The sequence below is a fragment of the Chrysoperla carnea genome, chromosome 5 (assembly GCF_905475395.1).
Source record: "Chrysoperla carnea chromosome 5, inChrCarn1.1, whole genome shotgun sequence".
Taxonomy (NCBI): domain Eukaryota; kingdom Metazoa; phylum Arthropoda; class Insecta; order Neuroptera; family Chrysopidae; genus Chrysoperla; species Chrysoperla carnea.
The window spans coordinates 65,571,523-65,586,535 of NC_058341.1; positions in this window are offsets into that span (position 1 = coordinate 65,571,523).

Here is a 15,013-nt window from a genome sequence, read left to right on the forward strand (position 1 = left end):
AAATGTTAGAAAAACTTAGTTTATATCCAGAGGATTCCAGTATTGCTTATCATAAATTCTGTAAAGATCAATATCTACGGGATCTGTCAAAAGGTGAAGAAAGTGATTTTGTCAAGAGGCGCAAGGCAACTAATACATCTTATGTCTTATTATGCGAAATGTTGGATAAATTTATAGTACAAAACAACGAATGTTTATTCTTTGATCATGTCAAGAAACAATACCTTTCATTATTAACTGAACAATGTAAGTTATTATCTGATTCAATTAGCGTTTCTTCATTTTCTGATCGTCATTTGGAGAAAAAACTGATGGAAACCTTTGAGAACAAAATTAAAATCATATATGCAGAGAAAAAAAAATTTCTTGCTCCATTTTCTGCTCATATTGTTACGTACAATGATTTATTTAAAACTATGGCAATGAAAGAAACAATTCGTTCTGTCGCATTACGTCTCAGAGAAGAAATCAATGATTCTGTTAAAACCAAAATGCCTGAAGATTGTACTGCAGAAGATTTAATTCGTGGTGAATGTGATTACGTACCGGAACTATTAACATGTTTCTTAGAAACCTTTATTTTGGGCGATGTTACTCATTTATCGCAAAAATCACGCGAAAAGAAGAGAGATAATTACGATCTTTCACTGTTTTCTCTTGGACAGAATCTTATATACGCCGCTTGTAATCACAGAATCAAGACTTCAAAGCACGTAACTCTGGATTTAGCAGTCAAGAGTTTATGTAGCAGTAAAAGAGTTGTTAATATCCTAGCAAAGTATGGACATTGTTGTTCTTACACTGTTTTGGAACAGTTAGAGACGGATCTAGCTTATGCTACGGTGAATAGTGACTCTGTGTGTCCTGAAGATATTTTACAACGCCCAGATTTGAATACCGGAGTAGCGTTTGACAATTATGATCGTTTTATCGAAACAACAAATGGGAAGGACACTCTTCACGACACAGTAGGCATAATTTTTCAGGATATAGTTCAGAATAATGACACAATGTCTGTGATGTCTCCAACTATCTGTGAAGAAGAAAATACAACTTCCAATCAAACGGCTCCTGATCATGCTGTGATGTCTCCAACTATCTGTGAAGAAGAAAATACAACTTCCAATCAAACGGCTCCTGATCATGCTGTTGAATCTCCAACTACTGCAGTATCTACATCTCAACAACGAAAAAACCGAAAACGGTCCTTTAATGTAACATCTTTTGACATGTGTCCATTTGCAAAAAAATTAAAAGTTGCAACCTGGAATAGTCTGGATATTTCAGCAGTAAATCAAGTTCCTGAAACTTTGAAAACGGTAAAACAGTTGGATGTTACATGGATGATGTCACATTTGTTTAAAATAGCAGATGTTCCAATGTGGGTAGGTTATCACAGCAAAATATTTATAGATAGTTCACCGGTCCAAAAAATTTCTTATCTTACTACAATAAACGACTCGCCTACAAATCATTCTACAGTTTTAGAAACCCTTAAATTGAGCCAAAAAATTGCAAAAGAATGTAAAGCTCCATACATCCAGGTCACTTATGATTTAGCCATTGCAAGAATAAGTTATTGCATCCAAACACAGGAGTCACCAAAATTTGATAATATTTTTATTCATATGGGGGCCTTCCATATTGAGATGGCTTTTTTCAAGGCAATAGGAACATTTATTGAAGACTGTGGATTAACTCATATTATGACCGAATGTGACCTGATTGCTGATGGTTCAGTTGCAGGTTTTATAGCTGGAAAAAACTATAATCGGTGTAGACGATTACATTCTCTCATGGCAGTAACACTCCAGCAATTACATTTCGAAACATTTTTAGAAAATAAAAATATCACCATCGAAAAGTCGGTAATAGAATATTTAACGACCTTCATGCAGCATAAAGATACCTGTCCACAAATACAACATAGTGATACCGAAAAAGTTCTTCAACAGTACGATCAATACACAACTGAAACGTTAGAAGGTAAATATGGAAAAACTTCTCAATTCTATGCGATGTATATTGATTTTATAAATCTTTATCACGCTTTTATTGAAAGTATTAGAATTGGGGATTTGGACTTATATTTTTATACACTCGGTAAAATTGTGTGCTTATTTTTTACCTATAATCAGCCTAACTACAGTCGGTGGCTTGTATACTATTTAAATCAACTGCAACATTTAGACGACACCCATCCAGGCCTTCGAGCTGAAGTTGAAAAAGGTTCATTCGGTATCCGAAGAACAGCAAAACCTTTTTCTCGGATCCCGGTAGATTTGACGTTGGAGCAAACAATCAACGGGGAGGCAGCCCGTCGACTCACTGGGATCACTAATTTATCAAGTTCTATCTCTGCTCGACAACGTTGGGCCAGAAATCACGGGGGTCGAACGCGCATCATATCCCATGTGCTAGCTCGTGCGGGATTAAACAGTGATCAACAGGACATTGCATCTGATTTAAAACCAGATAGAATAAAAAAGAATCGTAAGCAGATGGAAGCTTTCCTCAATAGTGTTCAACAAACTGCCAACCCATTCTCTCACTCATTGGACAAAGATCAATTGTATAATATTTCGACGGGACAAGCTAGCACGCCAGAAATTGCAACTTCTTTATTAAATTCCATGTCATCCGGCGAATTTCTGCGTGATCAATTTATCACTGAATGTAACGTGGATTTTAATAGATTCCATAAAGCTGTAAAAAAGAATCCTGTAATGACTTTTGCAAGTTTAAAGAAAAAAAAGTCAATCAAAATTGGACAAAAAGTTCATGAAGTTAATGTCAGGGACATTTCACAAGTTAGTGTTTTTACTTTTTTCTTTGGTGATTTTAATTAATAATAAGTTGGTATTAACTGACTTTACCAAACTTCCGCTGCACAATAGTCTTGTGTTGTATAAGTTGTTTACTTATTTTCAAGTTCGGTCAGCCTACGGGCTGGCCAAGCTAACTGAGTTCATAACTCTTTACTTTTTTATAATTAGAATTAATTCGTTTCTTGATCTGAATAGATCATTTCTTTCGGTTGATTTAATTAATCAATCTAAAAATTTAATTTAAACATTGTCGAGTCAGTGATTCTGTTTTCTTTTCAAAGTTTCAAGTTCAAGTTTTTATTTTTCAATGTAGAAACGCGTGGTTTTCTACATTTAAATTTGCTATTTAACAATGTGTTAAAGTTTAATTTCGAAATCGATATTTATCTTGATAATCAAGTTTAATTTTGGATTTAAATTCGAATAGTTCTCAGTGAACCATGTGTTTTTAGTGCAGTGCATTAAACATTTTACATATTTTTCCCGCCATTGAGGGATTTAACGCATATTGCAATTTTCATCAATTAAAAGTCAATAACCAACAGCAAAAAAGGCGTGAACAAATTCAACGTAAAGGTTTGATAAATCATCCCAAATTCCCTTTTTCCTGAGTTTTATCCGATCAAACCTTTAAATAACAACTTCATTATCTGACTAGTGTCAACCTGGAGAAAAAACTGGTGAGTACATATATTTTTTTTCATACAGTCCAACAGCTCTCAAACGTTCTTAAAATTCGCTAAGTGTTGGGAAATATTTTAGTTTTTCTTAAACCAGCGACCATCGCCCCAACATTTTTGGTCACTTCAAGCCAAATATACGTTTTTTTTTCATTCAATTCAAATAATCACGTGTTTTTTCGTGTTTTTTGTTTTTGACAAGCGATTGCGTAATAGCTTGACAATAACAACCCTAGTTTTTTCACCAGGCCAGTCGACGCCATTTTGATATTTCATATTTGACAAATAATAAAAATACTCTTTTCATAAAATAGATGTCACTATTGACTATTTTTTTGTTCAAATCACAAATCACAATATTTACATTTTTTTCAATTGTCAAAATTTATCAAATGACATTTCAAAAATAAATGTAAACAATTTATTTTTTTTTGACTTTAATTGTTAATTTCAATTTTCTGAAAAAATTTAAAATTCTTTTAATTAAATCGCATTTGATTAAAATTTCGTATTAATTCAATATTATTTAATACTCAATTGATTTAATTAGTTTCAATTTCTTATAGGGAAAATTCGTAAACGTATGGTTATTGACTTTGATTGCATTTTTTAAAATTAATTAATTTCATTCTTTTATTTCATTTCACTTGTATTCTAAAAAGTTTAAATTGTTTATTCTTGGGTATCAAATAAATTCATTATTCTTCATTGATTTTCATTCACTCTCAAGTATTCGAGTTTTTCAAAACAAATTTCATTTCACATATAATACTGAGTGCCCGGGTAACTTATGCGGATTTGCTCTAATTTATTAAAAATTTTCTTTTGATTTTAAACAAATTTAATTTCAGTGGTTCTGTAACTCGATTGAAATCATCAACGTATCGCTTATCAATAATATTTTAATTATTTAAAGTCATTTGATTGTTTTATCAATCCTTCATCAATTAATATTATTCCTTTTTTCAATTTTATTTGCATTTTCATTCAAGATGGCACAAGTTATTGACAGCTTACTCCAATATGGAGAAAACATGGAAGCAGTGAAGGAAAACCTAGTCCTTCATCGTGAAAATGCCTTTGCGCAAGTAAACGCAATTTATGACACTGTAAGGGGTCTTGCACAAGCCGATTTTTTACAGTGTGAATTATTATTTAAAGAATTGCCATCCTTCATTGAAAATCATAAAATAATTCAAAGTGATATTTTGAAATTTAATTCTGCCGTAGAAAAACGTAAGCGAATCGAAACAGTTTCAGCTCAAATAGCTTACGATCAGTTGACATTTTCAATCAAGCTGCATTACCACAAAATGAAGGCGTTAATGCCAAACAAAGTTTCTGATTCAACATCGGTTGATTCAGTCAAACCTCTTCAACAAGATAACAATTTAGCTCGTATTAATTTACCCCAATTCAATGGCGATATAGATTCCTGGTTGGAATTTATTTCTATATTTGACAGCCTTGTCCATTCAAAACATATGGACAATATTTGCAAATTTCGTTACCTTAAAACCTCGTTGAAAGGGGACGCGGCAGCAGTGATTTCTGGGTTTGCCTTAACTAGCGAAAACTATCCATTAGCATACGAAGCATTACGTTTTCGCTACAACAATAAAAGGCGCATAGCCAGTTTTTATTTACAAAAAATTTTAGAGTTCAAGACAACCCATTTGTCTAATTTAAATAATTTAAATTCATTTCTCACCACTCATGAAACTGCAGTAAAATCTATTCGCTCTATGGATTTACCAGATTTAATTGATTTCATTTTTTTCAACTTAACACTAAATAATCTGGACACTAATATGCGCCGTGAATTTGAGTTGCGTCATTCAGACAAGGAGATTCCGTCATACACGGATTTAATCACGTTTGTTACTAATCAGCTTCGCTCATTAGAGTTGCAATTACCCACTACTCGCACCAGTAGCTCAGCGTTTCCAAAAACAAATAAACCGAAATCATTTTTAGTAAACACCGCTCACAACACGAATAAAATTTCTTCATTTAAACAAAACTCTCAGATTTCAAAATGTATTCGCTGCAGAGGCCCTCACAATCTCGCAGCTTGTCCTTCATTTTTAAAAATGGAATTATCAAATAAATATCAATATTTAAAATCACTCACTCGTTGTTTCAATTGTTTAGGTTCTCATCTTCGAAGCCAATGTGCTTCTAAAAATGTATGTCGCAAGTGTGATTCTAATCAACATCACACTACCCTTCATCCTGGGTTTCAATCACCGGTCACGTCGGCAACCAAAGCCACCGTTTCGGACTTGAATGCGTCTCCCTCAAACTCAATCACTCAACCCCCTCACAGCACCGGTAACGACATCCCGGCACTGTCATGTACTTCATATGCCCAAAACCCACAAGGGGTCTTACTGGGCACAGCTCAAATTTTAATTAATACCCCCAGTGGTAATTATTTTTCTGTTCGGGCACTTGTGGACCCTGGCTCCCAAGTGTCGATTATTTCATTATCATGTTGTCGTGCTCTTGGTTTACCTATTAAACCCACTTCAACTCAAATTTCTGGTATTGGCGCCACCGAAACCTCTTGTCATGGTACGGTTTCGTGTATTTTAAAGTCAAAATATTCTGACATAAAAGTCTCTACAACTGCATATGTCATGTCTACTATTTCGTTAAATTTACCTTCAATTGAATTATCTCAAGAAGTCATCAGTCGCTTCACGTCACTCAAATTGGCAGATAGCCAATTTTATAAATCATCCCCCGTGGATTTCTTAATAGGGGCAGATTTGTTCCCCTCTATATTGTCATGTACGGATTCTCAAAATATTCAGGGATTCCCTTCCGCCATAAACAGTATTTTTGGGTGGTTGATTATCGGTCCTGTTGAGGGCAACCCCCCTACTCAACCCATTTCACTTCTGAGCACTGCTCAAATAAGTGATCACTTACAAAATTTTTGGGAAACTGAAGAAGTTTCGGTTTCCATCCCCTCAAATCCTTCAGATATTTTGGCGGAACGCCATTTTAAAGACACGCATTCGCGTGACTCAACGGGTCGATACATTGTCGCTCTTCCGTTTCGTCCGGGCAGCCTCCCTGCCCTTTTCAACAAGGAGCGTTCACTCGCTTCCTTTATTAATTTGGAAAAAAGATTGTCTAAATTTCCAGAAAAATACAAGGCGTATACCGAATTCATGGATGAATACATTTCATTATGTCACATGTCAAAGGCAACTAACTCATCAGGTTATATAATTCCCCATCATTGTGTCACTAAGGACACTAGTACATCCACCAAATTGCGTGTTGTTTTTAACGCATCGGACCCAGGTTATAACAAAATTTCTTTAAATTCATTATTGTTGGCCGGTCCTAAATTACAAAACGATATCTCGGATATCCTTTATTCATTCCGTTTTAACGCAATAGCCTTGTGTTCTGATATACGTCAAATGTATCGACAAATTTTGGTACGTCCAGAAGATCGCATTTATCAGCATATATTTTACCGACCATCCACTGAATCCGACATCGTTGAATTTGAACTAAATACCGTGACATACGGCTTAGTTCCTTCCGCTTTTCTTGCACAAAGGTGCCTAAAACAATTAGTTATCGACGAAGGCCATCATTATCCTTTGGCTTCTCAAGCCCTTCTGCACAACACTTACGTTGATGATATCATTACTGGTGCTTCGTCTCCTGAACAAGCCAAAACTTTAATGACACAATTACAAACTTTAATGAGTAGGGGAGGTTTTGAGTTGCGAAAATGGACTAGCAACGATCCTTCTATATTAGATGATCTCCCTGTAGATCACATCGAGACGCCATTTATGTTCGAAACGGAGACTGTGTTCAAAATACTTGGGCTGCTGTGGGACCCAAACACAGATAGTTTTCTATTTCAATTTAAATCATTCGAAAACGTTTTGACAAAACGCACTTTGCTTTCACATGTGGCAGGAGTGTATGATCCTTTGGGTTTTTTAGCACCTATTACCTTTAGCTTGAAGTGTATTCTGCAAAAGTTATGGTTAGATCACTCAGGGTGGGATGACCCTGTACCTCCACATATTCGTCAAATTTGGGACCTCCATCAACAAAACATGCATCTCGTAACTCAAATTCGCATTCCCCGTTTCATTGCTCCTTCAGAAAGTAGGTCGGTATGGTTGGCCGGTTTCTCTGACGCGAGTCAGCTTGGATACGCAGCTGTGCTTTATCTCTGTTGCGATAACGGACACACCATAACATCAAATTTATTTGCTGCTAAAACTAAGGTGGCTCCATTAAAAACCCTGAGCATACCGCGCCTGGAACTCTGCGGAGCACTTCTGCTTAGCAAACTCGTCTCGTCTGTCCGTCAAAATATGCCGAATTTGTTCAAAATTCCCCCACGTCTATTCACCGATGCTCACATCGTTTTATATTGGCTCAACACTCCTCCACATTTACTCAAAGTTTACGTTGTCAATCGTGTTGTAGCCATTCAACAAATTACTCAACAAATGTGCTGGTCTTATATTCACACTTCTGTCAACCCTGCTGATATCGCATCTCGCGGACTGACCCCTGATCAGTTTTGCAAATCTACTCAACATAACTTGTGGTTTCACGGACCATCGCTAATTTCGGAGCCTCTCAGTCAGTGGCCTCCTCCTTTTACAGATACAATTTCCAATATTGCTGAGCTGCCTGAAATTAAACCCTTGGCTCTCGCAGCCAATTTAATTACTCCGGATCAAATGTTAGAATTATTTTCTCGCTTTTCGTCATGGACGCGTTTGATCCGAGTAGTCGCATGGATGCTTCGTTTCATCAAACAGTGTAAAGCACGCCTACAGCATCTAGAATCCATTTCTGGTCCGTTGTCCGTCACTGAATTAGATTTTGCGAAAATCAAAATCATTCATATAACTCAAAAACATTATTATTCATCCGAAATTCGTTTGTTGTCCGCTCATAAAGCTCTTAAAGGCAGTCTCAGCTCGCTCAGTCCGTTTTTAGATTCTTCTTCCATAATTAGAGTGGGTGGTCGCCTCGACCACTCCCCACTCTCTTCAGCTTCCAAGCACCCCATTTTGTTGCCCAAAGTGGCACACATCTCCCAATTAATATGCGTTCATGCTCATTTGTGTTCTCTTCATTCTGGGCCCAGAGCAGTCCAAGCTTCTGTTCAAGCTGTTTATTGGATTCCCGGGCTTCGTGGTCTCGTTCGGAAAGTGATCCGTAACTGTCCCACATGCTACAGATTTCGTGCTGTGCCCTTTACGCCTCAAATGGCAGCTTTACCCGAATCTCGAGTCACCCCCTCGAAACCATTTTCTCATACCGGAGTCGACTTCGCCGGTCCTTTCGTTGTTAAATCCGGCAACCCACGTAAACCTCGTTTAACAAAAGGTTATCTCTGCATTTTTGTGTGCTTTTCCACAAAATGTGTTCATCTTGAGTTCGCTTCAGAACTCACTACTCAATGCTTTCTAGCAGCACTGGATCGATTTGTAGCTCGTCGGAGTCTTCCATCCGACATATATTCCGATCAAGGTCGGAATTTTCTTGGCGCCTCACGCCTTTTAAATGAAATTTCTATTTTCTTACAAGAAAATCGCGAGAACATCTCCGATTATTTGTCTCTTAAAAGTGTACAATGGCATTTCAACTGTGCATATGCACCTTGGTTCGGGGGTTTATGGGAAGCTGGCGTCAAATCCGCCAAATCGCTCCTCAAACGCATGTTCAAGGGATCTTCCTATTCCGTTGAAGATTATTTCACGATATTCGCCCGCATTGAAGCGGTGTTGAACAGTCGCCCACTGTACGATCTGCCTGCTGATCCTTCTGAGGCATCGTCTTATTTAACCCCTGGACACTTTCTTACCGGCACCCCCTTGACCTCGTTGCCCGAACGTTACCCACCTTGTGAACAGCCCGTTCGTGACCGTTGGCTGAACCTGCGACGCTTGGTTTAAAGTTTTTGGAAACGTTGGTCGAAAGAGTATTTAAATACTTTAATTCAAAGAAACAAATGGAAAACGCCTGCCGCCACCCCTGAGGTTGGGGATGTCGTATTAGTAAAAGGGGATCAAACTCCCCCACTTTCTTGGCCTATTGGTCGTATAATCAGACTTCACATGTCTGCAGACGGTATACCTCGTGTTGCCGATTTAAAACTTGCGGATCAGCAAGTAGTTACTCGGGCGGTCGCCAGACTGCTTCCACTGCGTGGGTCGATCGAGTAATCCCATTTTATCCTTCGCTCCCCCATTCATTTATTTTTTTTTTCAAAATTTAATTATTTATTTATATCAAAAAAATATATATATATATATATATATATATATATATATAAATTTTCATGAAAAATCATATTGTACATTTTCATAAAACAAATTAACATAGATTCTGCTTTTCTTATTAAAGTTTTTTATACAAAATAATAAAATTCTATCACTGATTTTCAGTACGTCATTATAACATTTGTAATAATCTTTTTGGTAAAATTGTTTCTTCAACAGGAGGATTCAATGTATCCGTTGCCATACAATAAAACATATCTGTTATTTTGTTCAATGATTCATTCATCTTTTTCTGTAAAATATTTTTTAAAAATAATAGAAAACAACATCGAGTTGAAATCATCTCTTGGTAGGTAATTGGCAGCGGTCTTTTAGTCCACTCTTCATCTGTGATTTTATCCATGTTTTCTCTTATTTCATCTACATTGTTGACATTTTCAATTTGTTCGGTCCCATGTAACTGAATTTTTCCCTTTTTGTTTAGGTAGGCTCAAATTCTATCGAATTTGGGGGGGCGACTTATGTCAGGGACATTTCACAAGTTAGTGTTTTTACTTTTTTCTTTGGTGATTTTAATTAATAATAAGTTGGTATTAACTGACTTTACCAAACTTCCGCTGCACAATAGTCTTGTGTTGTATAAGTTGTTTACTTATTTTCAAGTTCGGTCAGCCTACGGGCTGGCCAAGCTAACTGAGTTCATAACTCTTTACTTTTTTATAATTAGAATTAATTCGTTTCTTGATCTGAATAGATCATTTCTTTCGGTTGATTTAATTAATCAATCTAAAAATTTAATTTAAACATTGTCGAGTCAGTGATTCTGTTTTCTTTTCAAAGTTTCAAGTTCAAGTTTTTATTTTTCAATGTAGAAACGCGTGGTTTTCTACATTTAAATTTGCTATTTAACAATGTGTTAAAGTTTAATTTCGAAATCGATATTTATCTTGATAATCAAGTTTAATTTTGGATTTAAATTCGAATAGTTCTCAGTGAACCATGTGTTTTTAGTGCAGTGCATTAAACATTTTACATATTTTTCCCGCCATTGAGGGATTTAACGCATATTGCAATTTTCATCAATTAAAAGTCAATAACCAACAGCAAAAAAGGCGTGAACAAATTCAACGTAAAGGTTTGATAAATCATCCCAAATTCCCTTTTTCCTGAGTTTTATCCGATCAAACCTTTAAATAACAACTTCATTATCTGACTAGTGTCAACCTGGAGAAAAAACTGGTGAGTACATATATTTTTTTTCATACAGTCCAACAGCTCTCAAACGCTCTTAAAATTCGCTAAGTGTTGGGAAATATTTTAGTTTTTCTTAAACCAGCGACCATCGCCCCAACAGTTAAATTACAGCGTGATTTATTTGGTCGTTTATTGGCTTTATCACTTGCAATCGATACCAATATTGATCTTGACAAAATTCTCTGTTTCCCAATAACTCCTGTCCCTTTATCGCTTTGTCACATTGATGGTTCTATGAATAAGACTGTTAAGTCTGTTTTAATGCAAGAATTAGAAAAAAAAGTTGAACAAATGGATCAACCACCGCAGCAGTTGGATTTCTTTATTGTAGATGGCTTCTTTTTCTTCAATACTTTGAAGCAGGTGCCGCGCAGTTTCGGAGATTTGTCAAAAAGAATCCTTCAAAGCCTTGTGAATAACTCAGCTAGTCACATAGCTATTATTTTTGATCGCTATTTTACACCGTCAATAAAAGACTGCGAACATACTATCAGAGGTACTATTGATGATAAAGATTTTAATATTAGCGGGCCACAACAAACGAGAACGGCAGATTTTACTAAAGAACTAAAAAACATCAAGTTCAAAGAAGCTCTTGTTAAATTTTTGATTGATCATTGGACTGATCCTGAGATGGCTTCGATTATTAGTAACAAAACAATATATCTGAATCACGATTTATGTTACGTTTATTCTGTTACGGATAATAAAGTTACACGAAAAATTGATTATGATTTATCCTGTGAAGACCATGAAGAAGCAGATACAAAAATCGTATTTTTTACGTGTCAAATCAAAGAAGATGCAATGGTTACAATAAGAACTTCAGATACTGATATTGTTGTGATCATGTTAGCCAATATGGAGCATCTGCAAGCCTCTGTAAAAATATGGTTCGATCTTGGAGTAGGCAATGCACGCAGATATGTCGATGTTTCTGCTCTTTTTGACAAGTTAGGCCTTTTAGCTTCACAAGCATTACCAGCTTTACACGCATTAACAGGATGTGATTTTAATCCTGCTCTTTATAAGCGAGGTAAAAAAAAACCATTGGACATAATGATGGGCTCTGAAGTTTTTCTGAAAGCCTTTGCCAATTTAGGCTTGGAAACATACACAATTGATGAATTATTTTTGACAATGGAATCTTTTATTTGCCATTTATACGGTCTAAGAAAATTATCTGATGTTAATAGAGCTAGAATTGAAATTTTCAATAGGACATACAAAGTTACTGATACTACACAACCTTTCTCATTACATGTCCGTAATTACGATGCTTGTAACTTACCACCATGTCAATCAGAGCTTCGACAGCATTTATTACGAACAAAATATATCGCATGTCTGTGGAGAAATGCTCACTATCGTGTTATCAGTGAAATGTCACCAACAGACTTCGGGTGGAAAAATGTTGAAGGGAAATTAGAGATGGTTTGGTTTACTGGAAATCAACTACCAGAAGCTTATGAAGATATTGTTGTTACACCTGAGATTTTAGGAAATATTCCGGATTCTACCGATTCTGGTAAGTTTTTAACGCTGTAATAATATCATGAAAAATAAATAAAAGATTTTTAAGATCATTATTTATTGTTACAGATATGCAAGATGTCGATGAAAATGATCAATCTGATTTAAACTTTCGATACGAGGATCATTCAACGGATGACGAAGATTGAATATAAAAGAATATGAATATATTTTTTATAAAATATTTCCTATGATTAATATCTTATTTATAATACATAAAAAAAATTTTTTAAAAAATTAAAAAAATTTTTTTATTTTCGTCAGATTAAAAAAATTCCTCTACCAAATCATCAGATTAAGAGTTTACACTGCTAGAATGTCGAGTTGAACCACCTGTGAAAAATTCTGACACGCACGAGTATTTCAAGGTCATGATTTTTTTTTTGCATTTTCAAAAATCGATATAAACTTTTGGTCACGTCCAAATCGTCAGTCTTAGTAATAGGATACTTTTTATAGTTAACTTAACCCCTCTTTTAAATAGCTGACGAATCCGAGAAAAAACATTTTTTCCCCAACTTCTACCTCGTAATACGGCTACCTGCAACTAGCAATTCGTCAGACTAATATTTCTCTGTAAACAGGAGTTCGTAGACCGTACACGCTATTGAATTCTGACGCGCTTGACAATTTTTTTGTAACGATTTTTTTTTACATTTTTAAAAATTTATACACGCTTCCCCCACCACTAAACAGGTATACCTCACATAAACTTTTCATTTCTTTAGCATATAATCTTCGCGATCTGATAGGTCTATAAAACGCTGGAGTAAAAACGCATTTTGCCCTCTGAGCTCCCCTACTATAATAAGGCTTTGTACCAACCCTGCCCCTAATTAATTATTAATTATGATTATTATTATTATTACATAATATTAACGATTGTCGTATAAAATATACTGTAATTCAGTAACTTTGTTTTCTGACAGTATGGGCTAATCTGCATCAAATCCGGTAGTTCTGATTTTTCGCTCGACTTGTTTATGATGTTGTTCTAATGAATAATGCAAGTTTGTGACCTCGAGTGCCGAACGCAACTTTGTCAAAAATCGATAAATCCGTGAAAATTTCGGACTTTGGTGATTATAACACTAAAGGGCTAGTTTTTGAATAGAACCTTTTGAACGTTTTTCAAGTACACTAAAGTTGCTACAATTTGAGACAAGAATGGACTCTGTAGACTCACAAAATTTACCGACGTAACTTTATACATCAGTGCTAACGTCAAATCCGGTAGTTCTCATTTTTAGCAGACTTTTTTAAGATATTGGTCCAATGAGCAAGTTTATGACCTCGAGCATCGAACGCAATTTTGGCAAAAATCGAAAAAACTCCTGAAAATTTCGTTTTTCAGATTTTGGCGACTATAACCCTAAAGGGGTATTTTTTGAAGTACTTTTTCAATATATATGAGACTAAAATCATATCTAGAGACCCAATAGTTTCCGAGATGAAGTTGTTTAAAATTCATCATTTTTTCTAACTTCGAATTTTTTGCAATATTTCAAATGTAATTCGAACTACTCTAGCAGAGGGTAGTTCCACTTACCTCCGACGAAGTGTGCTAAAGTTGCTCAGGGTCCAAAATCATTCAAAAATGATACATTTCGAAAGTCTTTATCTCGGAAACTATTTGTTATGTCTATAATTGTTAATGTCTGTGTTTGGTATGCACTTCAATCTGCAGCCAACATTATTAGTATTCGATTACGCATTTTTTAAGAATCTGTTAAATGTGAACGCGTGCTAATTTATATTAAAAAACTATGTAATTATTAATACAATAAATATCTAATTAATTATGTTATCAATTGTGCATAATTCTCAAATACACAACAAATTGGCGACGAGGATTAAATAATGAAAATATATATATTTAAAAGAAGAAACAAATTTTTTACATAACATAACCATGAATCCGGAAACACAAGCAATTTTGCTTGCCCTCAAAGCTCAAGGTGAAGCGCTAACAACTATCATGAATCAAATATCAGTAAGCCGTAGTAACACACAAACATCAACAAGAAATTTAACGGATACATTATTAACACATTCAATAACATTCAAAGCATTCAACGAAGAAGCTGAAACATTCGCACCATATCGGGAAAGGTTAGAAAATTTCTTTAGTTTACGTCAAATTTCAGGTACGAGTGCCGAGGTTGCAAAAGCTAAAGTGCAAATTCTTATTAATTGTCTAGGAAGTACATATTATCAACTTATTTCAAGTTTAACATCTCCAAGTAAACCTAGCGACAAAACATACACGGAGCTAATTGAGCTTTTAGAAAAGCAATTAAACCCCTCCTCAAATGTTCATACTGAACGTCATAAATTTTTATCGAGAATCCAACACTCAGACGAATCAATTGCAAGCTATGTAGCAGCTCTTAAACTACTTCTTCATACGTGTAAATGGGTTTGTCCAATC